General features: G+C 47.3%; 27 non-coding genes across 27 annotated transcripts; all 27 read left to right on the top strand.

The window, feature by feature from the left end:
- Positions 1-81: 81 nt before the first annotated feature.
- On the top strand, positions 82-154 carry trnak-cuu (transfer RNA lysine (anticodon CUU)). Its single transcript has one exon. It is a non-coding gene; the product is annotated as a tRNA-Lys (tRNA).
- Positions 155-300: 146 nt separating this feature from the next.
- trnan-guu (transfer RNA asparagine (anticodon GUU)) lies at positions 301-374 on the top strand. Its single transcript has one exon. It is a non-coding gene; the product is annotated as a tRNA-Asn (tRNA).
- A 2,210-nt stretch (positions 375-2,584) lies between these two features.
- On the top strand, positions 2,585-2,658 carry trnan-guu (transfer RNA asparagine (anticodon GUU)). Its single transcript has one exon. It is a non-coding gene; the product is annotated as a tRNA-Asn (tRNA).
- A 1,052-nt stretch (positions 2,659-3,710) lies between these two features.
- trnak-cuu (transfer RNA lysine (anticodon CUU)) lies at positions 3,711-3,783 on the top strand. The gene has a single exon. It is a non-coding gene; the product is annotated as a tRNA-Lys (tRNA).
- Positions 3,784-3,929: 146 nt separating this feature from the next.
- On the top strand, positions 3,930-4,003 carry trnan-guu (transfer RNA asparagine (anticodon GUU)). Its single transcript has one exon. It is a non-coding gene; the product is annotated as a tRNA-Asn (tRNA).
- An 842-nt stretch (positions 4,004-4,845) lies between these two features.
- trnak-cuu (transfer RNA lysine (anticodon CUU)) lies at positions 4,846-4,918 on the top strand. Its single transcript has one exon. It is a non-coding gene; the product is annotated as a tRNA-Lys (tRNA).
- A 146-nt stretch (positions 4,919-5,064) lies between these two features.
- trnan-guu (transfer RNA asparagine (anticodon GUU)) lies at positions 5,065-5,138 on the top strand. The gene has a single exon. It is a non-coding gene; the product is annotated as a tRNA-Asn (tRNA).
- Positions 5,139-6,407: 1,269 nt separating this feature from the next.
- On the top strand, positions 6,408-6,481 carry trnan-guu (transfer RNA asparagine (anticodon GUU)). The gene has a single exon. It is a non-coding gene; the product is annotated as a tRNA-Asn (tRNA).
- A 1,052-nt stretch (positions 6,482-7,533) lies between these two features.
- Positions 7,534-7,606, top strand: trnak-cuu (transfer RNA lysine (anticodon CUU)). Its single transcript has one exon. It is a non-coding gene; the product is annotated as a tRNA-Lys (tRNA).
- Positions 7,607-7,752: 146 nt separating this feature from the next.
- trnan-guu (transfer RNA asparagine (anticodon GUU)) lies at positions 7,753-7,826 on the top strand. Its single transcript has one exon. It is a non-coding gene; the product is annotated as a tRNA-Asn (tRNA).
- Positions 7,827-8,668: 842 nt separating this feature from the next.
- trnak-cuu (transfer RNA lysine (anticodon CUU)) lies at positions 8,669-8,741 on the top strand. The gene has a single exon. It is a non-coding gene; the product is annotated as a tRNA-Lys (tRNA).
- Positions 8,742-8,887: 146 nt separating this feature from the next.
- On the top strand, positions 8,888-8,961 carry trnan-guu (transfer RNA asparagine (anticodon GUU)). Its single transcript has one exon. It is a non-coding gene; the product is annotated as a tRNA-Asn (tRNA).
- A 1,991-nt stretch (positions 8,962-10,952) lies between these two features.
- Positions 10,953-11,025, top strand: trnak-cuu (transfer RNA lysine (anticodon CUU)). Its single transcript has one exon. It is a non-coding gene; the product is annotated as a tRNA-Lys (tRNA).
- A 146-nt stretch (positions 11,026-11,171) lies between these two features.
- Positions 11,172-11,245, top strand: trnan-guu (transfer RNA asparagine (anticodon GUU)). Its single transcript has one exon. It is a non-coding gene; the product is annotated as a tRNA-Asn (tRNA).
- A 1,052-nt stretch (positions 11,246-12,297) lies between these two features.
- Positions 12,298-12,370, top strand: trnak-cuu (transfer RNA lysine (anticodon CUU)). The gene has a single exon. It is a non-coding gene; the product is annotated as a tRNA-Lys (tRNA).
- A 146-nt stretch (positions 12,371-12,516) lies between these two features.
- On the top strand, positions 12,517-12,590 carry trnan-guu (transfer RNA asparagine (anticodon GUU)). The gene has a single exon. It is a non-coding gene; the product is annotated as a tRNA-Asn (tRNA).
- An 842-nt stretch (positions 12,591-13,432) lies between these two features.
- Positions 13,433-13,505, top strand: trnak-cuu (transfer RNA lysine (anticodon CUU)). The gene has a single exon. It is a non-coding gene; the product is annotated as a tRNA-Lys (tRNA).
- A 146-nt stretch (positions 13,506-13,651) lies between these two features.
- Positions 13,652-13,725, top strand: trnan-guu (transfer RNA asparagine (anticodon GUU)). The gene has a single exon. It is a non-coding gene; the product is annotated as a tRNA-Asn (tRNA).
- Positions 13,726-16,541: 2,816 nt separating this feature from the next.
- Positions 16,542-16,615, top strand: trnan-guu (transfer RNA asparagine (anticodon GUU)). Its single transcript has one exon. It is a non-coding gene; the product is annotated as a tRNA-Asn (tRNA).
- Positions 16,616-17,667: 1,052 nt separating this feature from the next.
- Positions 17,668-17,740, top strand: trnak-cuu (transfer RNA lysine (anticodon CUU)). The gene has a single exon. It is a non-coding gene; the product is annotated as a tRNA-Lys (tRNA).
- A 146-nt stretch (positions 17,741-17,886) lies between these two features.
- Positions 17,887-17,960, top strand: trnan-guu (transfer RNA asparagine (anticodon GUU)). Its single transcript has one exon. It is a non-coding gene; the product is annotated as a tRNA-Asn (tRNA).
- A 1,061-nt stretch (positions 17,961-19,021) lies between these two features.
- Positions 19,022-19,095, top strand: trnan-auu (transfer RNA asparagine (anticodon AUU)). The gene has a single exon. It is a non-coding gene; the product is annotated as a tRNA-Asn (tRNA).
- A 632-nt stretch (positions 19,096-19,727) lies between these two features.
- trnak-cuu (transfer RNA lysine (anticodon CUU)) lies at positions 19,728-19,800 on the top strand. The gene has a single exon. It is a non-coding gene; the product is annotated as a tRNA-Lys (tRNA).
- Positions 19,801-20,871: 1,071 nt separating this feature from the next.
- Positions 20,872-20,945, top strand: trnan-guu (transfer RNA asparagine (anticodon GUU)). Its single transcript has one exon. It is a non-coding gene; the product is annotated as a tRNA-Asn (tRNA).
- A 236-nt stretch (positions 20,946-21,181) lies between these two features.
- trnan-guu (transfer RNA asparagine (anticodon GUU)) lies at positions 21,182-21,255 on the top strand. The gene has a single exon. It is a non-coding gene; the product is annotated as a tRNA-Asn (tRNA).
- A 2,215-nt stretch (positions 21,256-23,470) lies between these two features.
- Positions 23,471-23,543, top strand: trnak-cuu (transfer RNA lysine (anticodon CUU)). Its single transcript has one exon. It is a non-coding gene; the product is annotated as a tRNA-Lys (tRNA).
- Positions 23,544-24,419: 876 nt separating this feature from the next.
- On the top strand, positions 24,420-24,493 carry trnan-guu (transfer RNA asparagine (anticodon GUU)). Its single transcript has one exon. It is a non-coding gene; the product is annotated as a tRNA-Asn (tRNA).
- Positions 24,494-25,004: the final 511 nt, after the last annotated feature.

Below are 25,004 nucleotides of genomic sequence, written 5' to 3' on the forward strand. Positions count from 1 at the left end.
CTCAGACATGAGGCCAATCGATTCGCAAAATATGAGGCTCCATTAAAATCTGCGACCAGCCCGAAGCAAAGCCCTGTACCTGCCCGGCTAGCTCAGTCGGTAGAGCATGAGACTCTTAATCTCAGGGTCGTGGGTTCGAGCCCCACGTTGGGCGTATCTATTAGCTATCTCTCTTCCCAACAGGTGGTCTCGGTTTTCAGCGCGCTGTACACATTACGCTAGTGGAAAACTAGTTTGTCTTTGCCGGAAACGTCCAATTGTGCTTTTTTATAACCTGACCCAGTGGCTGACTTGCCGCCGGTCTCTGTGGCGCAATTGGTTAGCGCGTTCGGCTGTTAACCGAAAGGATGGTGGTTCGAGCCCACCCAGGGACGATGGATGTTTTGTTCCAAGGGGTGGAGGAGGCCTGTGTTCCAAAGAGGTCCTGTTCAAAACTCCTTTCAAATCACCATCGAGCATCTGTGGTGTGAGGATATAATGGTAATGTTTTGTTCCAAGTGGAGGAGGAGGCCTGTGTTCCAAAGAGGTCCTGTTCAAAACTCCTTTCAAATCACCATCGAGCATCTGTGGTGTGTGGATATAATGGTGATGTTTTGTTCCAAGTGGAGGAGGAGGCCTGTGTTCCAAAGAGGTCCTGTTCAAAACTCCTTTCAAATCACCATCGAGCATCTGTGGTGTGAGAATATAATGGTAATGTTTTGTTCCAAGTGGAGGAGGAGGCCTGTGTTCCAAAGAGGTCCTGTTCAAAACTCCTTTCAAATCACCATCGAGCATATGTGGTGTGTGGATATAATGGTGATGTTTTGTTCCAAGTGGAGGAGGAGGCCTGTGTTCCAAGAGGTCCTGTTCAAAACTCCTTTCAAATCACCATCGAGCATCTGTGGTGTGAGGATATAATGGTGATGTTTTGTTCCAAGTGGAGGAGGAGGCCTGTGTTCCATTGAGGTCCTGTTCAAAACTCCTTTTAAATCCCCATCGAGCATCTGTGGTGTGTGGATGGAATGATCATGTTTTGTTCCAAGTGTGGAGGAGGCCTGTGTTCCAAAGAGGTCCTGTTCAAAATTCCTTTTAAATCACCATCGAGCATCTGTGGTGTGTGGATGGAATGATCATGTTTTGTTCCAAATGGTAGAGGAGACTGTGTTCCAAAGAGGTCCTGTTCAAAACTCCTTTCAAATCACCATCGAGCATCTGTGGTGTGAGGATATAATGGTGATGTCCTCCATCCCTTGTTTTGTTCCAAGGGGTGGAGGAGGCCTGTGTTCCAAAGAGGTCCTGTTCAAAACTCCTTTCAAATCACCATCGAGCATCTGTGGTGTGAGGATATAATGGTGATGTTTTGTTCCAAGTGGAGGATGAGGCCTGTGTTCAAAACTCCTTTCAAATCACCATTGAGCATCTGTGGTGTGTGGATGGAATGATCATGTTTTGTTCCAAGTGTGGAGGAGGCCTGTGTTCCAAAGAGGTCCTGTTCAAAATTCCTTTCAAATCACCATCGAGCATCTGTGGTGTGTGGATATAATGGTGATGTTTTGTTCCAAGTGGTAGAGGAGGACTGTGTTCCATTGAGGTCCTGTTCAAAACTCCTTTCAAATCACCATCGAGCATCTGTGGTGTGTGGATATAATGGTGATGTTTTGTTCCAAGTGGAGGAGGAGGCCTGTGTTCCAAAGAGGTCCTGTTCAAAACTCCTTTCAAATCACCATCGAGCATCTGTGGTGTGTGGATATAATGGTGATGTTTTGTTCCAAGTGGAGGAGGAGGCCTGTGTTCCAAAGAGGTCCTGTTCAAAACTCCTTTCAAATCACCATCGAGCATCTGTGGTGTGAGGATATAATGGTGATGTTTTGTTCCAAGTGGAGGAGGAGGCCTTTGTTCCATTGAGGTCCTGTTCAAAACTCCTTTCAAATCACCATTGAGAATCTGTGGTGTGTGGATGGAATGATCATGTTTTGTTCCAAGTGGTAGAGGAGGACTGTGTTCCATTGAGGTCCTGTTCAAAACTCCTTTTAAATCCCCATCGAGCATCTGTGGTGTGTGGATGGAATGATCATGTTTTGTTCCAAGTGTGGAGGAGGCCTGTGTTCCAAAGAGGTCCTGTTCAAAATTCCTTTTAAATCACCATCGAGGCCTCCTCGATGCCCTACTGTGTTCCAGTGAGGTCCTGTTCAAAACTCCTTTCAAATCACCACCTTTCAAATACCCATTTCCAACTTTCGACTGTGATCGAATGGGGGTTTTGGTCATAAAAGAAGGCCACCAGTAACTTGTAACCTATCAAGCTCTCAGACATGAGGCCAATCGATTCGCAAAATATGAGGCTCCATTAAAATCTGCGACCAGCCCGAAGCAAAGCCCTGCACCCGCCCGGCTAGTTCAGTCGGTAGAGCATGAGACTCTTAATCTCAGGGTCGTGGGTTCGAGCCCCACGTTGGGCGTATCTATTAGCTATCTCTCTTCCCAACAGGTGGTCTCGGTTTTCAGCGCGCTGTACACATTACGCTAGTGGAAAACTAGTTTGTCTTTGCCGGAAACGTCCAATTGTGCTTTTTTATAACGTGACCCAGTGGCTGACTTGCCGCCGGTCTCTGTGGCGCAATTGGTTAGCGCGTTCGGCTGTTAACCGAAAGGATGGTGGTTCGAGCCCACCCAGGGACGATGGATGTTTTGTTCCAAGGGGTGGAGGAGGCCTGTGTTCCAAAGAGGTCCTGTTCAAAACTCCTTTCAAATCACCATCGAGCATCTGTGGTGTGTGGATATAATGGTGATGTTTTGTTCCAAGTGGAGAAGGAGGCCTGTGTTCCAAAGAGGTCCTGTTCAAAACTCCTTTCAAATCACCATCGAGCATCTGTGGTGTGAGGATATAATGGTAATGTTTTGTTCCAAGTGGAGGAGGAGGCCTGTGTTCCAAAGAGGTCCTGTTCAAAACTCCTTTCAAATCACCATCGAGTATCTGTGGTGTGTGGATATAATGGTGATGTTTTGTTCCAAGTGGAGGAGGAGGCCTGTGTTCCAAAGAGGTCCTGTTCAAAACTCCTTTCAAATCACCATCGAGCATCTGTGGTGTGAGGATATAATGGTGATGTTTTGTTCCAAGTGGAGGAGGAGGCCTGTGTTCCATTGAGGTCCTGTTCAAAACTCCTTTCAAATCACCATCGAGCATCTGTGGTGTGTGGATATAATGGTGATGTTTTGTTCCAAATGGAGGAGGAGGCCTGTGTTCCAAAGAGGTCCTGTTCAAAACTCCTTTCAAATCACCATCGAGCATCTGTGGTGTGAGGATGGAATGATCATGTTTTGTTCCAAGTGGTAGAGGAGGACTGTGTTCCATTGAGGTCCTGTTCAAAACTCCTTTTAAATCCCCATCGAGCATCTGTGGTGTGTGGATGGAATGATCATGTTTTGTTCCAAGTGTGGAGGAGGCCTGTGTTCCAAAGAGGTCCTGTTCAAAATTCCTTTTAAATCACCATCGAGGCCTCCTCGATGCCCTACTGTGTTCCAGTGAGGTCCTGTTCAAAACTCCTTTCAAATCACCACCTTTCAAATACCCATTTCCAACTTTTGACTGTGATCTAATGGGGGTTTTGGTCATAAAAGGAGGCCACCAGTAACTTGTAACCTATCAAGCTCTCAGACATGAGGCCAATCGATTCGCAAAATATGAGGCTCCATTAAAATCTGCGACCAGCCCGAAGCAAAGCCCTGCACCCGCCCGGCTAGCTCAGTCGGTAGAGCATGAGACTCTTAATCTCAGGGTCGTGGGTTCGAGCCCCACGTTGGGCGTATCTATTAGCTATCTCTCTTCCCAACAGGTGGTCTCGGTTTTCAGCGCGCTGAACACATTACGCTAGTGGAAAACTTGTTTGTCTTTGCCGGAAACGTCCAATTGTGCTTTTTTATAACGTGACCCAGTGGCTGACTTGCCGCCGGTCTCTGTGGCGCAATTGGTTAGCGCGTTCGGCTGTTAACCAAAAGGATGGTGGTTCGAGCCCACCCAGGGACGATGGATGTTTTGTTCCAAGGGGTGGAGGAGGCCTGTGTTCCAAAGAGGTCCTGTTCAAAACTCCTTTCAAATCACCATCGAGCATCTGTGGTGTGTGGATATAATGGTGATGTTTTGTTCCAAGTGGAGGAGGAGGCCTGTGTTCCAAAGAGGTCCTGTTCAAAACTCCTTTCAAATCACCATCGAGCATCTGTGGTGTGAGGATATAATGGTAATGTTTTGTTCCAAGTGGAGGAGGAGGCCTGTGTTCCAAAGAGGTCCTGTTCAAAACTCCTTTCAAATCACCATCGAGCATCTGTGGTGTGTGGATATAATGGTGATGTTTTGTTCCAAGTGGAGGAGGAGGCCTGTGTTCCAAAGAGGTCCTGTTCAAAACTCCTTTCAAATCACCATCGAGCATCTGTGGTGTGAGGATATAATGGTGATGTTTTGTTCCAAGTGGAGGAGGAGGCCTGTGTTCCATTGAGGTCCTGTTTAAAACTCCTTTTAAATCCCCATCGAGCATCTGTGGTGTGTGGATGGAATGATCATGTTTTGTTCCAAGTGTGGAGGAGGCCTGTGTTCCAAAGAGGTCCTGTTCAAAATTCCTTTTAAATCACCATCGAGGCCTCCTCGATGCCCTACTGTGTTCCAGTGAGGTCCTGTTCAAAACTACTTTCAAATCACCACCTTTCAAATACCCATTTCCAACTTTTGACTGTGATCGAATGGGGGTTTTGGTCATAAAAGGAGGCCACCAGTAACTTGTAACCTATCAAGCTCTCAGACATGAGGCCAATCGATTCGCAAAATATGAGGCTCCATTAAAATCTGCGACCAGCCCGAAGCAAAGCCCTGCACCCGCCCGGCTAGCTCAGTCGGTAGAGCATGAGACTCTTAATCTCAGGGTCGTGGGTTCGAGCCCCACGTTGGGCGTATCTATTAGCTATCTCTCTTCCCAACAGGTGGTCTCGGTTTTCAGCGCGCTGTACACATTACGCTAGTGGAAAACTAGTTTGTCTTTGCCGGAAACGTCCAATTGTGCTTTTTTATAACCTGACCCAGTGGCTGACTTGCCGCCGGTCTCTGTGGCGCAATTGGTTAGCGCGTTCGGCTGTTAACCGAAAGGATGGTGGTTCGAGCCCACCCAGGGACGATGGATGTTTTGTTCCAAGGGGTGGAGGAGGCCTGTGTTCCAAAGAGGTCCTGTTCAAAACTCCTTTCAAATCACCATCGAGCATCTGTGGTGTGAGGATATAATGGTAATGTTTTGTTCCAAGTGGAGGAGGAGGCCTGTGTTCCAAAGAGGTCCTGTTCAAAACTCCTTTCAAATCACCATCGAGCATCTGTGGTGTGTGGATATAATGGTGATGTTTTGTTCCAAGTGGAGGAGGAGGCCTGTGTTCCAAAGAGGTCCTGTTCAAAACTCCTTTCAAATCACCATCGAGCATCTGTGGTGTGAGGATATAATGGTAATGTTTTGTTCCAAGTGGAGGAGGAGGCCTGTGTTCCAAAGAGGTCCTGTTCAAAACTCCTTTCAAATCACCATCGAGCATATGTGGTGTGTGGATATAATGGTGATGTTTTGTTCCAAGTGGAGGAGGAGGCCTGTGTTCCAAGAGGTCCTGTTCAAAACTCCTTTCAAATCACCATCGAGCATCTGTGGTGTGAGGATATAATGGTGATGTTTTGTTCCAAGTGGAGGAGGAGGCCTGTGTTCCATTGAGGTCCTGTTCAAAACTCCTTTTAAATCCCCATCGAGCATCTGTGGTGTGTGGATGGAATGATCATGTTTTGTTCCAAGTGTGGAGGAGGCCTGTGTTCCAAAGAGGTCCTGTTCAAAATTCCTTTTAAATCACCATCGAGCATCTGTGGTGTGTGGATGGAATGATCATGTTTTGTTCCAAATGGTAGAGGAGACTGTGTTCCAAAGAGGTCCTGTTCAAAATTCCTTTTAAATCACCATCGAGGCCTCCTCGATGCCCTACTGTGTTCCAGTGAGGTCCTGTTCAAAACTCCTTTCAAATCACCACCTTTCAAATACCCATTTCCAACTTTCGACTGTGATCGAATGGGGGTTTTGGTCATAAAAGAAGGCCACCAGTAACTTGTAACCTATCAAGCTCTCAGACATGAGGCCAATCGATTCGCAAAATATGAGGCTCCATTAAAATCTGCGACCAGCCCGAAGCAAAGCCCTGCACCCGCCCGGCTAGTTCAGTCGGTAGAGCATGAGACTCTTAATCTCAGGGTCGTGGGTTCGAGCCCCACGTTGGGCGTATCTATTAGCTATCTCTCTTCCCAACAGGTGGTCTCGGTTTTCAGCGCGCTGTACACATTACGCTAGTGGAAAACTTGTTTGTCTTTGCCGGAAACGTCCAATTGTGCTTTTTTATAACGTGACCCAGTGGCTGACTTGCCGCCGGTCTCTGTGGCGCAATTGGTTAGCGCGTTCGGCTGTTAACCGAAAGGATGGTGGTTCGAGCCCACCCAGGGACGATGGATGTTTTGTTCCAAGGGGTGGAGGAGGCCTGTGTTCCAAAGAGGTCCTGTTCAAAACTCCTTTCAAATCACCATCGAGCATCTGTGGTGTGTGGATATAATGGTGATGTTTTGTTCCAAGTGGAGAAGGAGGCCTGTGTTCCAAAGAGGTCCTGTTCAAAACTCCTTTCAAATCACCATCGAGCATCTGTGGTGTGAGGATATAATGGTAATGTTTTGTTCCAAGTGGAGGAGGAGGCCTGTGTTCCAAAGAGGTCCTGTTCAAAACTCCTTTCAAATCACCATCGAGTATCTGTGGTGTGTGGATATAATGGTGATGTTTTGTTCCAAGTGGAGGAGGAGGCCTGTGTTCCAAAGAGGTCCTGTTCAAAACTCCTTTCAAATCACCATCGAGCATCTGTGGTGTGAGGATATAATGGTGATGTTTTGTTCCAAGTGGAGGAGGAGGCCTGTGTTCCATTGAGGTCCTGTTCAAAACTCCTTTCAAATCACCATCGAGCATCTGTGGTGTGTGGATATAATGGTGATGTTTTGTTCCAAATGGAGGAGGAGGCCTGTGTTCCAAAGAGGTCCTGTTCAAAACTCCTTTCAAATCACCATCGAGCATCTGTGGTGTGAGGATGGAATGATCATGTTTTGTTCCAAGTGGTAGAGGAGGACTGTGTTCCATTGAGGTCCTGTTCAAAACTCCTTTTAAATCCCCATCGAGCATCTGTGGTGTGTGGATGGAATGATCATGTTTTGTTCCAAGTGTGGAGGAGGCCTGTGTTCCAAAGAGGTCCTGTTCAAAATTCCTTTTAAATCACCATCGAGGCCTCCTCGATGCCCTACTGTGTTCCAGTGAGGTCCTGTTCAAAACTCCTTTCAAATCACCACCTTTCAAATACCCATTTCCAACTTTTGACTGTGATCTAATGGGGGTTTTGGTCATAAAAGGAGGCCACCAGTAACTTGTAACCTATCAAGCTCTCAGACATGAGGCCAATCGATTCGCAAAATATGAGGCTCCATTAAAATCTGCGACCAGCCCGAAGCAAAGCCCTGCACCCGCCCGGCTAGCTCAGTCGGTAGAGCATGAGACTCTTAATCTCAGGGTCGTGGGTTCGAGCCCCACGTTGGGCGTATCTATTAGCTATCTCTCTTCCCAACAGGTGGTCTCGGTTTTCAGCGCGCTGAACACATTACGCTAGTGGAAAACTTGTTTGTCTTTGCCGGAAACGTCCAATTGTGCTTTTTTATAACGTGACCCAGTGGCTGACTTGCCGCCGGTCTCTGTGGCGCAATTGGTTAGCGCGTTCGGCTGTTAACCAAAAGGATGGTGGTTCGAGCCCACCCAGGGACGATGGATGTTTTGTTCCAAGGGGTGGAGGAGGCCTGTGTTCCAAAGAGGTCCTGTTCAAAACTCCTTTCAAATCACCATCGAGCATCTGTGGTGTGTGGATATAATGGTGATGTTTTGTTCCAAGTGGAGGAGGAGGCCTGTGTTCCAAAGAGGTCCTGTTCAAAACTCCTTTCAAATCACCATCGAGCATCTGTGGTGTGAGGATATAATGGTAATGTTTTGTTCCAAGTGGAGGAGGAGGCCTGTGTTCCAAAGAGGTCCTGTTCAAAACTCCTTTCAAATCACCATCGAGCATCTGTGGTGTGTGGATATAATGGTGATGTTTTGTTCCAAGTGGAGGAGGAGGCCTGTGTTCCAAAGAGGTCCTGTTCAAAACTCCTTTCAAATCACCATCGAGCATCTGTGGTGTGAGGATATAATGGTGATGTTTTGTTCCAAGTGGAGGAGGAGGCCTGTGTTCCATTGAGGTCCTGTTTAAAACTCCTTTTAAATCCCCATCGAGCATCTGTGGTGTGTGGATGGAATGATCATGTTTTGTTCCAAGTGTGGAGGAGGCCTGTGTTCCAAAGAGGTCCTGTTCAAAATTCCTTTTAAATCACCATCGAGGCCTCCTCGATGCCCTACTGTGTTCCAGTGAGGTCCTGTTCAAAACTACTTTCAAATCACCACCTTTCAAATACCCATTTCCAACTTTTGACTGTGATCGAATGGGGGTTTTGGTCATAAAAGGAGGCCACCAGTAACTTGTAACCTATCAAGCTCTCAGACATGAGGCCAATCGATTCGCAAAATATGAGGCTCCATTAAAATCTGCGACCAGCCCGAAGCAAAGCCCTGCACCCGCCCGGCTAGCTCAGTCGGTAGAGCATGAGACTCTTAATCTCAGGGTCGTGGGTTCGAGCCCCACGTTGGGCGTATCTATTAGCTATCTCTCTTCCCAACAGGTGGTCTCGGTTTTCAGCGCGCTGTACACATTACGCTAGTGGAAAACTAGTTTGTCTTTGCCGGAAACGTCCAATTGTGCTTTTTTATAACCTGACCCAGTGGCTGACTTGCCGCCGGTCTCTGTGGCGCAATTGGTTAGCGCGTTCGGCTGTTAACCGAAAGGATGGTGGTTCGAGCCCACCCAGGGACGATGGATGTTTTGTTCCAAGGGGTGGAGGAGGCCTGTGTTCCAAAGAGGTCCTGTTCAAAACTCCTTTCAAATCACCATCGAGCATCTGTGGTGTGAGGATATAATGGTAATGTTTTGTTCCAAGTGGAGGAGGAGGCCTGTGTTCCAAAGAGGTCCTGTTCAAAACTCCTTTCAAATCACCATCGAGCATCTGTGGTGTGTGGATATAATGGTGATGTTTTGTTCCAAGTGGAGGAGGAGGCCTGTGTTCCAAAGAGGTCCTGTTCAAAACTCCTTTCAAATCACCATCGAGCATCTGTGGTGTGAGGATATAATGGTAATGTTTTGTTCCAAGTGGAGGAGGAGGCCTGTGTTCCAAAGAGGTCCTGTTCAAAGCTCCTTTCAAATCACCATCGAGCATATGTGGTGTGTGGATATAATGGTGATGTTTTGTTCCAAGTGGAGGAGGAGGCCTGTGTTCCAAGAGGTCCTGTTCAAAACTCCTTTCAAATCACCATCGAGCATCTGTGGTGTGAGGATATAATGGTGATGTTTTGTTCCAAGTGGAGGAGGAGGCCTGTGTTCCATTGAGGTCCTGTTCAAAACTCCTTTTAAATCCCCATCGAGCATCTGTGGTGTGTGGATGGAATGATCATGTTTTGTTCCAAGTGTGGAGGAGGCCTGTGTTCCAAAGAGGTCCTGTTCAAAATTCCTTTTAAATCACCATCGAGCATCTGTGGTGTGTGGATGGAATGATCATGTTTTGTTCCAAATGGTAGAGGAGACTGTGTTCCAAAGAGGTCCTGTTCAAAACTCCTTTCAAATCACCATCGAGCATCTGTGGTGTGAGGATATAATGGTGATGTCCTCCATCCCTTGTTTTGTTCCAAGGGGTGGAGGAGGCCTGTGTTCCAAAGAGGTCCTGTTCAAAACTCCTTTCAAATCACCATCGAGCATCTGTGGTGTGAGGATATAATGGTGATGTTTTGTTCCAAGTGGAGGATGAGGCCTGTGTTCAAAACTCCTTTCAAATCACCATTGAGCATCTGTGGTGTGTGGATGGAATGATCATGTTTTGTTCCAAGTGTGGAGGAGGCCTGTGTTCCAAAGAGGTCCTGTTCAAAATTCCTTTCAAATCACCATCGAGCATCTGTGGTGTGTGGATATAATGGTGATGTTTTGTTCCAAGTGGTAGAGGAGGACAGTGTTCCATTGAGGTCCTGTTCAAAACTCCTTTCAAATCACCATCGAGCATCTGTGGTGTGTGGATATAATGGTGATGTTTTGTTCCAAGTGGAGGAGGAGGCCTGTGTTCCAAAGAGGTCCTGTTCAAAACTCCTTTCAAATCACCATCGAGCATCTGTGGTGTGTGGATATAATGGTGATGTTTTGTTCCAAGTGGAGGAGGAGGCCTGTGTTCCAAAGAGGTCCTGTTCAAAACTCCTTTCAAATCACCATCGAGCATCTGTGGTGTGAGGATATAATGGTGATGTTTTGTTCCAAGTGGAGGAGGAGGCCTTTGTTCCATTGAGGTCCTGTTCAAAACTCCTTTCAAATCACCATTGAGAATCTGTGGTGTGTGGATGGAATGATCATGTTTTGTTCCAAGTGGTAGAGGAGGACTGTGTTCCATTGAGGTCCTGTTCAAAACTCCTTTTAAATCCCCATCGAGCATCTGTGGTGTGTGGATGGAATGATCATGTTTTGTTCCAAGTGTGGAGGAGGCCTGTGTTCCAAAGAGGTCCTGTTCAAAATTCCTTTTAAATCACCATCGAGGCCTCCTCGATGCCCTACTGTGTTCCAGTGATGTCCTGTTCAAAACTCCTTTCAAATCACCACCTTTCAAATACCCATTTCCAACTTTCGACTGTGATCGAATGGGGGTTTTGGTCATAAAAGAAGGCCACCAGTAACTTGTAACCTATCAAGCTCTCAGACATGAGGCCAATCGATTCGCAAAATATGAGGCTCCATTAAAATCTGCGACCAGCCCGAAGCAAAGCCCTGCACCCGCCCGGCTAGCTCAGTCGGTAGAGCATGAGACTCTTAATCTCAGGGTCGTGGGTTCGAGCCCCACGTTGGGCGTATCTATTAGCTATCTCTCTTCCCAACAGGTGGTCTCGGTTTTCAGCGCGCTGTACACATTACGCTAGTGGAAAACTTGTTTGTCTTTGCCGGAAAGGTCCAATTGTGCTTTTTTATAACGTGACCCAGTGGCTGACTTGCCGCCGGTCTCTGTGGCGCAATTGGTTAGCGCGTTCGGCTGTTAACCGAAAGGATGGTGGTTCGAGCCCACCCAGGGACGATGGATGTTTTGTTCCAAGGGGTGGAGGAGGCCTGTGTTCCAAAGAGGTCCTGTTCAAAACTCCTTTCAAATCACCATCGAGCATCTGTGGTGTGTGGATATAATGGTGATGTTTTGTTCCAAGTGGAGAAGGAGGCCTGTGTTCCAAAGAGGTCCTGTTCAAAACTCCTTTCAAATCACCATCGAGCATCTGTGGTGTGAGGATATAATGGTAATGTTTTGTTCCAAGTGGAGGAGGAGGCCCGTGTTCCAAAGAGGTCCTGTTCAAAACTCCTTTCAAATCACCATCGAGTATCTGTGGTGTGTGGATATAATGGTGATGTTTTGTTCCAAGTGGAGGAGGAGGCCTGTGTTCCAAAGAGGTCCTGTTCAAAACTCCTTTCAAATCACCATCGAGCATCTGTGGTGTGAGGATATAATGGTGATGTTTTGTTCCAAGTGGAGGAGGAGGCCTGTGTTCCATTGAGGTCCTGTTCAAAACTCCTTTCAAATCACCATCGAGCATCTGTGGTGTGTGGATATAATGGTGATGTTTTGTTCCAAATGGAGGAGGAGGCCTGTGTTCCAAAGAGGTCCTGTTCAAAACTCCTTTCAAATCACCATCGAGCATCTGTGGTGTGAGGATGGAATGATCATGTTTTGTTCCAAGTGGTAGAGGAGGACTGTGTTCCATTGAGGTCCTGTTCAAAACTCCTTTTAAATCCCCATCGAGCATCTGTGGTGTGTGGATGGAATGATCATGTTTTGTTCCAAGTGTGGAGGAGGCCTGTGTTCCAAAGAGGTCCTGTTCAAAATTCCTTTTAAATCACCATCGAGGCCTCCTCGATGCCCTACTGTGTTCCAGTGAGGTCCTGTTCAAAACTCCTTTCAAATCACCACCTTTCAAATACCCATTTCCAACTTTTGACTGTGATCTAATGGGGGTTTTGGTCATAAAAGGAGGCCACCAGTAACTTGTAACCTATCAAGCTCTCAGACATGAGGCCAATCGATTCGCAAAATATGAGGCTCCATTAAAATCTGCGACCAGCCCGAAGCAAAGCCCTGCACCCGCCCGGCTAGCTCAGTCGGTAGAGCATGAGACTCTTAATCTCAGGGTCGTGGGTTCGAGCCCCACGTTGGGCGTATCTATTAGCTATCTCTCTTCCCAACAGGTGGTCTCGGTTTTCAGCGCGCTGTACACATTACGCTAGTGGAAAACTTGTTTGTCTTTGCCGGAAACGTCCTATTGTGCTTTTTTATAACGTGACCCAGTGGCTGACTTGCCGCCGGTCTCTGTGGCGCAATTGGTTAGCGCGTTCGGCTGTTAACCGAAAGGATGGTGGTTCGAGCCCACCCAGGGACGATGGATGTTTTGTTCCAAGGGGTGGAGGAGGCCTGTGTTCCAAAGAGGTCCTGTTCAAAACTCCTTTCAAATCACCATCGAGCATCTGTGGTGTGTGGATATAAGGGTGATGTTTTGTTCCAAGTGGAGGAGGAGGCCTGTGTTCCAAAGAGGTCCTGTTCAAAACTCCTTTCAAATCACCATCGAGCATCTGTGGTGTGAGGATATAATGGTAATGTTTTGTTCCAAGTGGAGGAGGAGGCCTGTGTTCCAAAGAGGTCCTGTTCAAAACTCCTTTCAAATCACCATCGAGCATCTGTGGTGTGTGGATATAATGGTGATGTTTTGTTCCAAGTGGAGGAGGAGGCCTGTGTTCCAAAGAGGTCCTGTTCAAAACTCCTTTCAAATCACCATCGAGCATCTGTGGTGTGAGGATATAATGGTGATGTTTTGTTCCAAGTGGAGGAGGAGGCCTGTGTTCCATTGAGGTCCTGTTTAAAACTCCTTTTAAATCCCCATCGAGCATCTGTGGTGTGTGGATGGAATGATCATGTTTTGTTCCAAGTGTGGAGGAGGCCTGTGTTCCAAAGAGGTCCTGTTCAAAATTCCTTTTAAATCACCATCGAGGCCTCCTCGATGCCCTACTGTGTTCCAGTGAGGTCCTGTTCAAAACTCCTTTCAAATCACCACCTTTCAAATACCCATTTCCAACTTTTGACTGTGATCGAATGGGGGTTTTGGTCATAAAAGGAGGACACCAGTAACTTGTAACCTATCAAGCTCTCAGACATGAGGCCAATCGATTCGCAAAATATGAGGCTCCATTAAAATCTGCGACCAGCCCGAAGCAAAGCCATGCACCCGCCCGGCTAGCTCAGTCGGTAGAGCATGAGACTCTTAATCTCAGGGTCGTGGGTTCGAGCCCCACGTTGGGCGTATCTATTAGCTATCTCTCTTCCCAACAGGTGGTCTCGGTTTTCAGCGCGCTGTACACATTACGCTAGTGGAAAACTAGTTTGTCTTTGCCGGAAACGTCCAATTGTGCTTTTTTATAACCTGACCCAGTGGCTGACTTGCCGCCGGTCTCTGTGGCGCAATTGGTTAGCGCGTTCGGCTGTTAACCGAAAGGATGGTGGTTCGAGCCCACCCAGGGACGATGGATGTTTTGTTCCAAGGGGTGGAGGAGGCCTGTGTTCCAAAGAGGTCCTGTTCAAAACTCCTTTCAAATCACCATCGAGCATCTGTGGTGTGAGGATATAATGGTAATGTTTTGTTCCAAGTGGAGGAGGAGGCCTGTGTTCCAAAGAGGTCCTGTTCAAAACTCCTTTCAAATCACCATCGAGCATCTGTGGTGTGTGGATATAATGGTGATGTTTTGTTCCAAGTGGAGGAGGAGGCCTGTGTTCCAAAGAGGTCCTGTTCAAAACTCCTTTCAAATCACCATCGAGCATATGTGGTGTGTGGATATAATGGTGATGTTTTGTTCCAAGTGGAGGAGGAGGCCTGTGTTCCAAGAGGTCCTGTTCAAAACTCCTTTCAAATCACCATTGAGGATCTGTGGTGTGAGGATATAATGGTGATGTTTTGTTCCAAGTGGAGGAGGAGGCCTGTGTTCCATTGAGGTCCTGTTCAAAACTCCTTTCAAATCACCATCGAGCATCTGTGGTGTGTGGATGGAATGATCATGTTTTGTTCCAAGTGGTAGAGGAGGACTGTGTTCCATTGAGGTCCTGTTCAAAACTCCTTTTAAATCCCCATCGAGCATCTGTGGTGTGTGGATGGAATGATCATGTTTTGTTCCAAATGGTAGAGGAGACTGTGTTCCAAAGAGGTCCTGTTCAAAACTCCTTTCAAATCACCATCGAGCATCTGTGGTGTGAGGATATAATGGTGATGTCCTCCATCCCTTGTTTTGTTCCAAGGGGTGGAGGAGGCCTGTGTTCCAAAGAGGTCCTGTTCAAAACTCCTTTCAAATCACCATCGAGCATCTGTGGTGTGAGGATATAATGGTGATGTTTTGTTCCAAGTGGAGGATGAGGCCTGTGTTCAAAACTCCTTTCAAATCACCATTGAGCACCTGTGGTGTGTGGATGGAATGATCATGTTTTGTTCCAAGTGTGGAGGAGGCCTGTGTTCCAAAGAGGTCCTGTTCAAAATTCCTTTTAAATCACCATCGAGGCCTCCTCGATGCCCTACTGTGTTCCAGTGAGGTCCTGTTCAAAACTCGTTTCAAATCACCACCTTTCAAATACCCATTTCCAACTTTTGACTGTGATCGAATGGGGGTTTTGGTCATAAAAAGAGGCCACCAGTAACTTGTAACCTATCAAGCTCTCAGACATGTGGCCAATCGATTCGCAAAATATGAGGCTCCATTAAACTCTGCGACCAGCCCGAAGCAAAGCCCTGCACCCGCCCGGCTTTCAAATCACCATCGAGCATCTGTGGTGTGAGGATATAATGGTGATGTTTTGTTCCAAGTGGATATAATGGTAATGTTTTGTTCCAAGTGGAGGAGGAGGCCTGTGTTCCAAAGAGGTCCTGTTCAAAACTCCTTTCAAATCACCATCGAGCATCTGTGGTGTGTGGATATAATGGTGATGTTTTGTTCCAAGTGGAGGAGGAGGCCTGTGTTCCAAAGAGGTCCTGTTCAAAACTCCTTTCAAATCACCATCGAGCATCTGTGGTGTGAGGATATAATGGTGATGTTTTGTTCCAAGTGGAGGAGGAGGCCTGTGTTCCATTGAGGTCCTGTTCAAAACTCCTTTCAAATCACCATCGAGCATCTGTGGTGTGTGGATGGAATGATCATGTTTTGTTCCAAGTGGTAGAGGAGGACTGTGTTCCATTGAGGTCCTGTTCAAAACTCCTTTCAAATCACCATCGAGCATCTGTGGTGTGTGGATATAATGGTGATGTTTTGTTCCAAGTGGAGGAGGAGGCCTGTGTTCCAAAGAGGTCCTGTTCAAAACTCCTTTCAAATCACCATCGAGCATCTGTGGTGTGAGGATATAATGGTGATGTTTTGTTCCAAGTGGAGGAGGAGGCCTGTGTTCCAAAGAGGTCCTGTTCAAAACTCCTTTCAAATCACCATCGAGCATCTGTGGTGTGTGGATATAATGGTGATGTTTTGTTCCAAGTGGAGGAGGAGGCCTGTGTTCCATTGAGGTCCTGTTCAAAACTCCTTTCAAATCACCATCGAGCATCTGTGGTGTGTGGATGGAATGATCATGTTTTGTTCCAAGTGGTAGAGGAGGACTGTGTTCCATTGAGGTCCTGTTCAAAACTCCTTTTAAATCCCCATCGAGCATCTGTGGTGTGCGGATATAATGGTGATGTTTTGTTCCATGTGGAGGAGGAGGCCTGTGTTCCAAAGAGGTCCTGTTTAAAACTCCTTTCAAATCCCCATCGAGCATCTGTGGTGTGTGGATGGAATGATCATGTTTTGTTCCAAGTGTGGAGGAGGCCTGTGTTCCAAAGAGGTCCTGTTCAAAATTCCTTTTAAATCACCATCGAGGCCTCCTCGATGCCCTACTGTGTTCCAGTGAGGTCCTGTTCAAAACTCCTTTCAAATCACCACCTTTCAAATACCCATTTCCAACTTTCGACTGTGATCGAATGGGGGTTTTGGTCATAAAAGAAGGCCACCAGTAACTTGTAACCTATCAGGCTCTCAGACGTGAGGCCAATCGATTCGCAAAATATGAGGCTCCGTTAAAATCTGCAACCAGCCCGAAGCAAAGCCTTGCACCCGCCCGGCTAGCTCAGTCGGTAGAGCATGAGACTCTTAATCTCAGGGTCGTGGGTTCGAGCTCCACGTTGGGCGTATCTATTAGCTATCTCTCTTCCCAACAGGTGCTCTCGGTTTTCAGCGCGCTGTACACATTACGCTAGTGGAAAACTAGTTTGTCTTTGCCGGAAACGTCCAATTGTGCTTTTTTATAACCTGACCCAGTGGCTGACTTGCCGCCGGTCTCTGTGGCGCAATTGGTTAGCGCGTTCGGCTGTTAACCGAAAGGATGGTGGTTCGAGCCCACCCAGGGACGATGGGTCTTTTGTTCCAAGGGGTGGAGGAGGCCTGTGTTCCAAAGAGGTCCTGTTCAAAACTCCTTTCAAATCACCATCGAGCATCTGTGGTGTGTGGATATAATGGTGATGTTTTGTTCCAAGTGGAGGAGGAGGCCTGTGTTCCAAAGAGGTCCTGTTCAAAACTCCTTTCAAATCACCATCGAGCATCTGTGGTGTGTGGATATAATGGTGATGTTTTGTTCCAAGTGGAGGAGGAGGCCTGTGTTCCAAAGAGGTCCTGTTCAAAACTCCTTTCAAATCACCATCGAGCATCTGTGGTGTGAGGATATAATGGTGATGTTTTGTTCCAAGTGGAGGAGGAGGCCTGTGTTCCAAAGAGGTCCTGTTCAAAACTCCTTTCAAATCACCATCGAGCATCTGTGGTGTGTGGATATAATGGTGATGTTTTGTTCCAAGTGGAGGAGGAGGCCTGTGTTCCAAAGAGGTCCTGTTCAAAACTCCTTTCAAATCACCATCGAGCATCTGTGGTGTGAGGATATAATGGTGATGTTTTGTTCCAAGTGGAGGAGGAGGCCTGTGTTCCATTGAGGTCCTGTTCAAAACTCCTTTCAAATCACCATTGAGAATCTGTGGTGTGTGGATGGAATGATCATGTTTTGTTCCAAGTGGTAGAGGAGGACTGTGTTCCATTGAGGTCCTGTTCAAAACTCATTTTAAATCCCCATCGAGCATCTGTGGTGTGTGGATGGAATGATCATGTTTTGTTCCAAGTGTGGAGGAGGCCTGTGTTCCAAAGAGGTCCTGTTCAAAATTCCTTTTAAATCACCATCGAGGCCTCCTCGATGCCCTACTGTGTTCCAGTGAGGTCCTGTTCAAAACTCCTTTCAAATCACCACCTTTCAAATACCCATTTCCAACTTTTGACTGTGATCGAATGGGGGTTTTGGTCATAAAAGGAGGCCACCAGTAACTTGTAACCTATCAAGCTCTCAGACATGAGGCCAATCGATTCGCAAAATATGAGGCTCCATTAAAATCTGCGACCAGCCCGAAGCAAAGCCCTGCACCCGCCCGGCTAGCTCAGTCGGTAGAGCATGAGACTCTTAATCTCAGGGTCGTGGGTTCGAGCCCCACGTTGGGCGTATCTATTAGCTATCTCTCTTCCCAACAGGTGGTCTCGGTTTTCAGCGCGCTGTACACATTACGCTAGTGGAAAACTTGTTTGTCTTTGCCGGAAACGTCCAATTGTGCTTTTTTATAACGTGACCCAGTGGCTGACTTGCCGCCGGTCTCTGTGGCGCAATTGGTTAGCGCGTTCGGCTGTTAACCGAAAGGATGGTGGTTCGAGCCCACCCAGGGACGATGGATGTTTTGTTCCAAGGGGTGGAGGAGGCCTGTGTTCCAAAGAGGTCCTGTTCAAAACTCCTTTCAAATCACCATCGAGCATCTGTGGTGTGAGGATATAATGGTAATGTTTTGTTCCAAGTGGAGGAGGAGGCCTGTGTTCCAAAGAGGTCCTGTTCAAAACTCCTTTCAAATCACCATCGAGCATCTGTGGTGTGTGGATATAATGGTGATGTTTTGTTCCAAGTGGAGGAGGAGGCCTGTGTTCCAAAGAGGTCCTGTTCAAAACTCCTTTCAAATCACCATCGAGCATCTGTGGTGTGAGGATATAATGGTGATGTTTTGTTCCAAGTGGAGGAGGAGGCCTGTGTTCCATTGAGGTCCTGTTCAAAACTCCTTTCAAATCACCATCGAGCATCTGTGGTGTGTGGATGGAATGATCATGTTTTGTTCCAAGTGGTAGAGGAGGACTGTGTTCCATTGAGGTCCTGTTCAAAACTCCTTTTAAATCCCCATCGAGCATCTGTGGTGTGCGGATATAATGGTGATGTTTTGTTCCAAGTGGAGGAGGAGGCCTGTGTTCCAAAGAGGTCCTGTTTAAAACTCCTTTCAAATCCCCATCGAGCATCTGTGGTGTGTGGATGGAATGATCATGTTTTGTTCCAAGTGTGGAGGAGGCCTGTGTTCCAAAGAGGTCCTGTTCAAAATTCCTTTTAAATCACCATCGTGGCCTCCTCGATGCCCTACTGTGTTCCAGTGAGGTCCTGTTCAAAACTCCTTTCAAATCACCACCTTTCAAATACCCATTTCCAACTTTCGACTGTGATCGAATGGGGGTTTTGGTCATAAAAGGAGGCCACCAGTAACTTGTAACCTATCAAGCTCTCAGACATGAGGCCAATCGACTCGAGGGTTCGAGGCCCACGTTGGGCGTATCTATTAGCTATCTCTCTTCCCAACAGGTGCTCTCGGTTTTCAGCGCGCTGTACACATTACGCTAGTGGAAAACTAGTTTGTCTTTGCCGGAAACGTCCAATTGTGCTTTTTTATAAACTGACCCAGTGGCTGAATTGCCGCCGGTCTCTGTGGCGCAATTGGTTAGCGCGTTCGGCTATTAACCGAAAGGATGGTGGTTCGAGCCCACCCAGGGACGATGGATCTTTTGTTCCAAGGGGTGGAGGAGGCCTGTGTTCCAAAGAGGTCCTGTTCAAAACTCCTTTCAAATCACCATCGAGCATCTGTGGTGTGTGGATATAATGGTGATGTTTTGTTCCAAGTGGAGGAGGAGGCCTGTGTTCCAAAGAGGTCCTGTTCAAAACTCCTTTCAAATCACCATCGAGCATCTGTGGTGTGCGGATATAATGGTGATGTTTTGTTCCAAGTGGAGGAGGAGGCCTGTGTTCCAAAGAGGTCCTGTTTAAAACTCCTTTCAAATCCCCATCGAGCATCTGTGGTGTGTGGATGGAATGATCATGTTTTGTTCCAAGTGTGGAGGAGGCCTGTGTTCCAAAGAGGTCCTGTTCAAAATTCCTTTTAAATCACCATCGAGGCCTCCTCGATGCCCTACTGTGTTCCAGTGAGGTCCTGTTCAAAACTCCTTTCAAATCACCACCTTTCAAATACCCATTTCCAACTTTCGACTGTGATCGAATGGGGGTTTTGGTCATAAAAGAAGGCCACCAGTAACTTGTAACCTATCAGGCTCTCAGACATGAGGCCAATCGATTCGCAAAATATGAGGCTCCGTTAAAATCTGCAACCAGCCCGAAGCAAAGCCTTGCACCCGCCCGGCTAGCTCAGTCGGTAGAGCATGAGACTCTTAATCTCAGGGTCGTGGGTTCGAGCCCCACGTTGGGCGTATCTATTAGCTATCTCTCTTCCCAACAGGTGCTCTCGGTTTTCAGCGCGCTGTACACATTACGCTAGTGGAAAACTATTTTGTCTTTGCCGGAAACGTCCAATTGTGCTTTTTTACAACCTGACCCAGTGGCTGACTTGCCACCGGTCTCTGTGGCGCAATTGGTTAGCGCGTTCAGCTGTTAACCGAAAGGATGGTGGTTCGAGCCCACCCAGGGACGATGGATCTTTTGTTCCACGGGGTGGAGGAGGCCTGTGTTCCAAAGAGGTCCTGTTCAAAACTCCTTTCAAATCACCATCGAGCATCTGTGGTGTGAGGATATAATGGTAATGTTTTGTTCCAAGTGGAGGAGGAGGCCTGTGTTCCAAAGAGGTCCTGTTCAAAACTCCTTTCAAATCACCATCGAGCATCTGTGGTGTGAGGATATAATGGTGATGTTTTGTTCCAAGTGGAGGAGGAGGCCTGTGTTCCAAAGAGGTCCTGTTCAAAACTCCTTTTAAATCCCCATCGAGCATCTGTGGTGTGTGGATGGAATGATCATGTTTTGTTCCAAGTGTGGAGGAGGCCTGTGTTCCAAAGAGGTCCTGTTCAAAATTCCTTTTAAATCACCATCGAGGCCTCCTCGATGCCCTACTGTGTTCCAGTGAGGTCCTGTTCAAAACTCCTTTCAAATCACCACCTTTCAAATACCCATTTCCAACTTTCGACTGTGATCGAATGGGGGTTTTGGTCATAAAAGAAGGCCACCAGTAACTTGTAACCTCTCAGGCTCTCAGACATGAGGCCAATCGATTCGCAAAATATGAGGCTCCGTTAAAATCTGCAACCAGCCCGAAGCAAAGCCTTGCACCCGCCCGGCTAGCTCAGTCGGTAGACCATGAGACTCTTAATCTCAGGGTCGTGGGTTCGAGCCCCACGTTGGGCGTATCTGTTAGCTATCTCTCTTCCCAACAGGTGCTCTCGGTTTTCAGCGTGCTGTACACATTACGCTAGTGGAAAACTAGTTTGTCTTTGCCGGAAATGTCCAATTGTGCTTTTTTATAACCTGACCCAGTGGCTGACTTGCCACCGGTCTCTGTGGCGCAATTGGTTAGCGCGTTCGGCTGTTAACCGAAAGGATGGTGGTTCGAGCCCACCCAGGGACGATGGATGTTTTGTTCCAAGGGGTGGAGGAGGCCTGTGTTCCAAAGAGGTCCTGTTCAAAACTCCTTTCAAATCACCATCGAGCATCTGTGGTGTGTGGATATAATGGTGATGTTTTGTTCCAAGTGGAGGAGGAGGCCTGTGTTCCAAAGAGGATGTGGATGGAATGATCATGTTTTGTTCCAAGTGTGGAGGAGGCCTGTGTTCCAAAGAGGTCCCAGTGGCTGACTTGCAGCCGGTCTCTGTGGCGCAATTGGTTAGCGCGTTCGGCTGTTATCCGAAAGGATGGTGGTTCGAGCCCACCCAGGGACGATGGATGTTTTGTTCCAAGGGGTGGAGGAGGCCTGTGTTCCAAAGAGGTCCTGTTCAAAACTCCTTTCAAATCACCATCGAGCATCTGTGGTTTGTGGATATAATGGTGATGTTTTGTTCCAAGTGGAGGAGGAGGCCTGTGTTCCAAAGAGGTCCTGTTCAAAACTCCTTTCAAATCACCATCGAGCATCTGTGGTGTGAGGATATAATGGTGATGTTTTGTTCCAAGTGGATATAATGGTAATGTTTTGTTCCAAGTGGAGGAGGAGGCCTGTGTTCCAAAGAGGTCCTGTTCAAAACTCCTTTCAAATCACCATCGAGCACCTTTGGTGTGTGGATATAATGGTGATGTTTTGTTCCAAGTGGAGGAGGAGGCCTGTGTTCCAAAGAGGTCCTGTTCAAAACTCCTTTCAAATCACCATCGAGCATCTGTGGTGTGAGGATATAATGGTGATGTTTTGTTCCAAGTGGAGGAGGAGGCCTGTGTTCCATTGAGGTCCTGTTCAAAATTCCTTTCAAATCACCATTGAGCATCTGTGGTGTGTGGATGGAATGATCATGTTTTGTTCCAAGTGGTAGAGGAGGACTGTGTTCCATTGAGGTCCTGTTCAAAACTCCTTTTAAATCCCCATCGAGCATCTGTGGTGTGTGGATGGAATGATCATGTTTTGTTCCAAGTGTGGAGGAGGCCTGTGTTCCAAAGAGGTCCTGTTCAAAATTCCTTTTAAATCACCATCGAGGCCTCCTCGATGCCCTACTGTGTTCCAGTGAGGTCCTGTTCAAAACTCCTTTCAAATCACCACCTTTCAAATACCCATTTCCAACTTTTGACTGTGATCGAATGGGGGTTTTGGTCATAAAAGGAGGCCACCAGTAACTTGTAACCTATCAGGCTCTCAGACATGAGGCCAATCGATTCGCAAAATATGAGGCTCCGTTAAAATCTGCGACCAGCCCGAAGCAAAGCCCTGCACCCGCCCGGCTAGCTCAGTCGGTAGATTATGAGACTCTTAATCTCAGGGTCGTGGGTTCGAGCCCCACGTTGGGCGTGTCTATTAGCTATCTCTCTTCCCAACAGGTGGTCTCGGTTTTCAGCGCGCTTTACACATTACGCTAGTGGAAAACTACTTTGTCTTTGCCGGAAACGTCCAATTGTGCTTTTTTATAACCTGACCCAGTGGCTGACTTGCCACCGTTTTCTGTGGCGCAATTGGTTAGCGCGTTCGGCTGTTAACCGAAAGGATGGTGGTTCGAGCCCACCCAGGGACGATGGATGTTTTGTTCCAAGGGGTGGAGGAGGCCTGTGTTCCAAAGAGGTCCTGTTCAAAACTCCTTTCAAATCACCATCGAGCATCTGTGGTGTGTGGATTTAATGGTGATGTTTTGTTCCAAGTGGAGGAGGAGGCCTGTGTTCCAAATAGGTCCTGTTCAAAACTCCTTTCAAATCACCATCGAGCATCTGTGGTGTGAGGATATAATGGTAATGTTTTGTTCCAAGTGGAGGAGGAGGCCTGTGTTCCAAAGAGGTCCTGTTCAAACTCCTTTCAAATCACCATCGAGCATCTGTGGTGTGAGGATATAATGGTGATGTTTTGTTCCAAGTGGAGGAGGAGGCCTGTGTTCCATTGAGGTCTTGTTCAAAACTCCTTTCAAATCACCATCGAGCATCTGTGGTGTGTGGATGGAATGATCATGTTTTGTTCCAAGTGGTAGAGGAGGACTGTGTTCCATGGAGGTCCTGTTCAAAACTCCTTTTAAATCCCCATCGAGCATCTGTGGTGTGCGGATATAATGGTGATGTTTTGTTCCAAGTGGAGGAGGAGGCCTGTGTTCCAAAGAGGTCCTGTTTAAAACTCCTTTCAAATCCCCATCGAGCATCTGTGGTGTGTGGATGGAATGATCATGTTTTGTTCCAAGTGTGGAGGAGGACTGTGTTCCAAAGAGGTCCTGTTCAAAATTCCTTTTAAATCACCATCGAGGCCTCCTCGATGCCCTACTGTGTTCCAGTGAGGTCCTGTTCAAAACTCCTTTCAAATCACCACCTTTCAAATACCCATTTCCAACTTTCGACTGTGATCGAATGGGGGTTTTGGTCATAAAAGGAGGCCACCAGTAACTTGTAACCTATCAGGCTCTCAGACATGAGGCCAATCGATTCGCAAAATATGAGGCTCCGTTAAAATCTGCGACCAGCCCGAAGCAAAGCCTTGCACCCGCCCGGCTAGCTCAGTCGGTAGAGCATGAGACTCTTAATCTCAGGGTCGTGGGTTCGAGCCCCACGTTGGGCGTATCTATTAGCTATCTCTCTTCCCAACAGGTGGTCTCGGTTTTCAGCGCGCTGTACACATTACGCTAGTGGAAAACTAGTTTGTCTTTGCCGGAAACGTCCAATTGTGCTTTTTTATAACCTGACCCAGTGGCTGACTTGCCGCTGGTCTCTGTGGCGCAATTGGTTAGCACGTTCGGCTGTTAACCGAAAGGATGGTGGTTCGAGCCCACCCAGGGATGCTGGATGTTTTGTTCCAAGGGGTGGAGGAGGCCTGTGTTCCAAAGAGGTCCTGTTCAAAACTCCTTTCAAATCACCATCGAGCATCTGTGGTGTGTGGATATAATGGTGATGTTTTGTTCCAAGTGGAGGAGGAGGCCTGTGTTCCAAAGAGGTCCTGTTCAAAACTCCTTTCAAATCACCATCGAGCATCTGTGGTGTGAGGATATAATGGTAATGTTTTGTTCCAAGTGGAGGAGGAGGCCTGTGTTCCAAAGAGGTCCTGTTCAAAACTCCTTTCAAATCACCATCGAGCATCTGTGGTGTGTGGATATAATGGTGATGTTTTGTTCCAAGTGGAGGAGGAGGCCTGTGTTCCAAAGAGGTCCTGTTCAAAACTCCTTTCAAATCACCATCGAGCATCTGTGGTGTGAGGATATAATGGTGATGTTTTGTTCCAAGTGGAGGAGGAGGCCTGTGTTCCATTGAGGTCCTGTTCAAAACTCCTTTCAAATCACCATCGAGCATCTGTGGTGTGTGGATATAATGGTGATGTTTTGTTCCAAGTGGAGGAGGAGGCCTGTGTTCCAAAGAGGATGTGGATGGAATGATCATGTTTTGTTCCAAGTGTGGAGGAGGCCTGTGTTCCAAAGAGGTCCCAGTGGCTGACTTGCAGCCGGTCTCTGTGGCGCAATTGGTTAGCGCGTTCGGCTGTTAACTGAAAGGATGGTGGTTCGAGCCCACCCAGGGACGATGGATGTTTTGTTCCAAGGGGTGGAGGAGGCCTGTGTTCCAAAGAGGTCCTGTTCAAAACTCCTTTCAAATCACCATCGAGCATCTGTGGTTTGTGGATATAATGGTGATGTTTTGTTCCAAGTGGAGGAGGAGGCCTGTGTTCCAAAGAGGTCCTGTTCAAAATTCCTTTCAAATCACCATCGAGCATCTGTGGTGTGAGGATATAATGGTGATGTTTTGTTCCAAGTGGATATAATGGTAATGTTTTGTTCCAAGTGGAGGAGGAGGCCTGTGTTCCAAAGAGGTCCTGTTCAAAACTCCTTTCAAATCACCATCGAGCACCTTTGGTGTGTGGATATAATGGTGATGTTTTGTTCCAAGTGGAGGAGGAGGCCTGTGTTCCAAAGAGGTCCTGTTCAAAACTCCTTTCAAATCACCATCGAGCATCTGTGGTGTGAGGATATAATGGTGATGTTTTGTTCCAAGTGGATATAATGGTAATGTTTTGTTCCAAGTGGAGGAGGAGGCC

This window comes from Rhinichthys klamathensis, unplaced genomic scaffold, assembly GCF_029890125.1.
Source record: "Rhinichthys klamathensis goyatoka isolate OS25496 unplaced genomic scaffold, OSU_Roscu_1.1 h1tg000001l_1, whole genome shotgun sequence".
Lineage (NCBI taxonomy): Eukaryota > Metazoa > Chordata > Actinopteri > Cypriniformes > Leuciscidae > Rhinichthys > Rhinichthys klamathensis.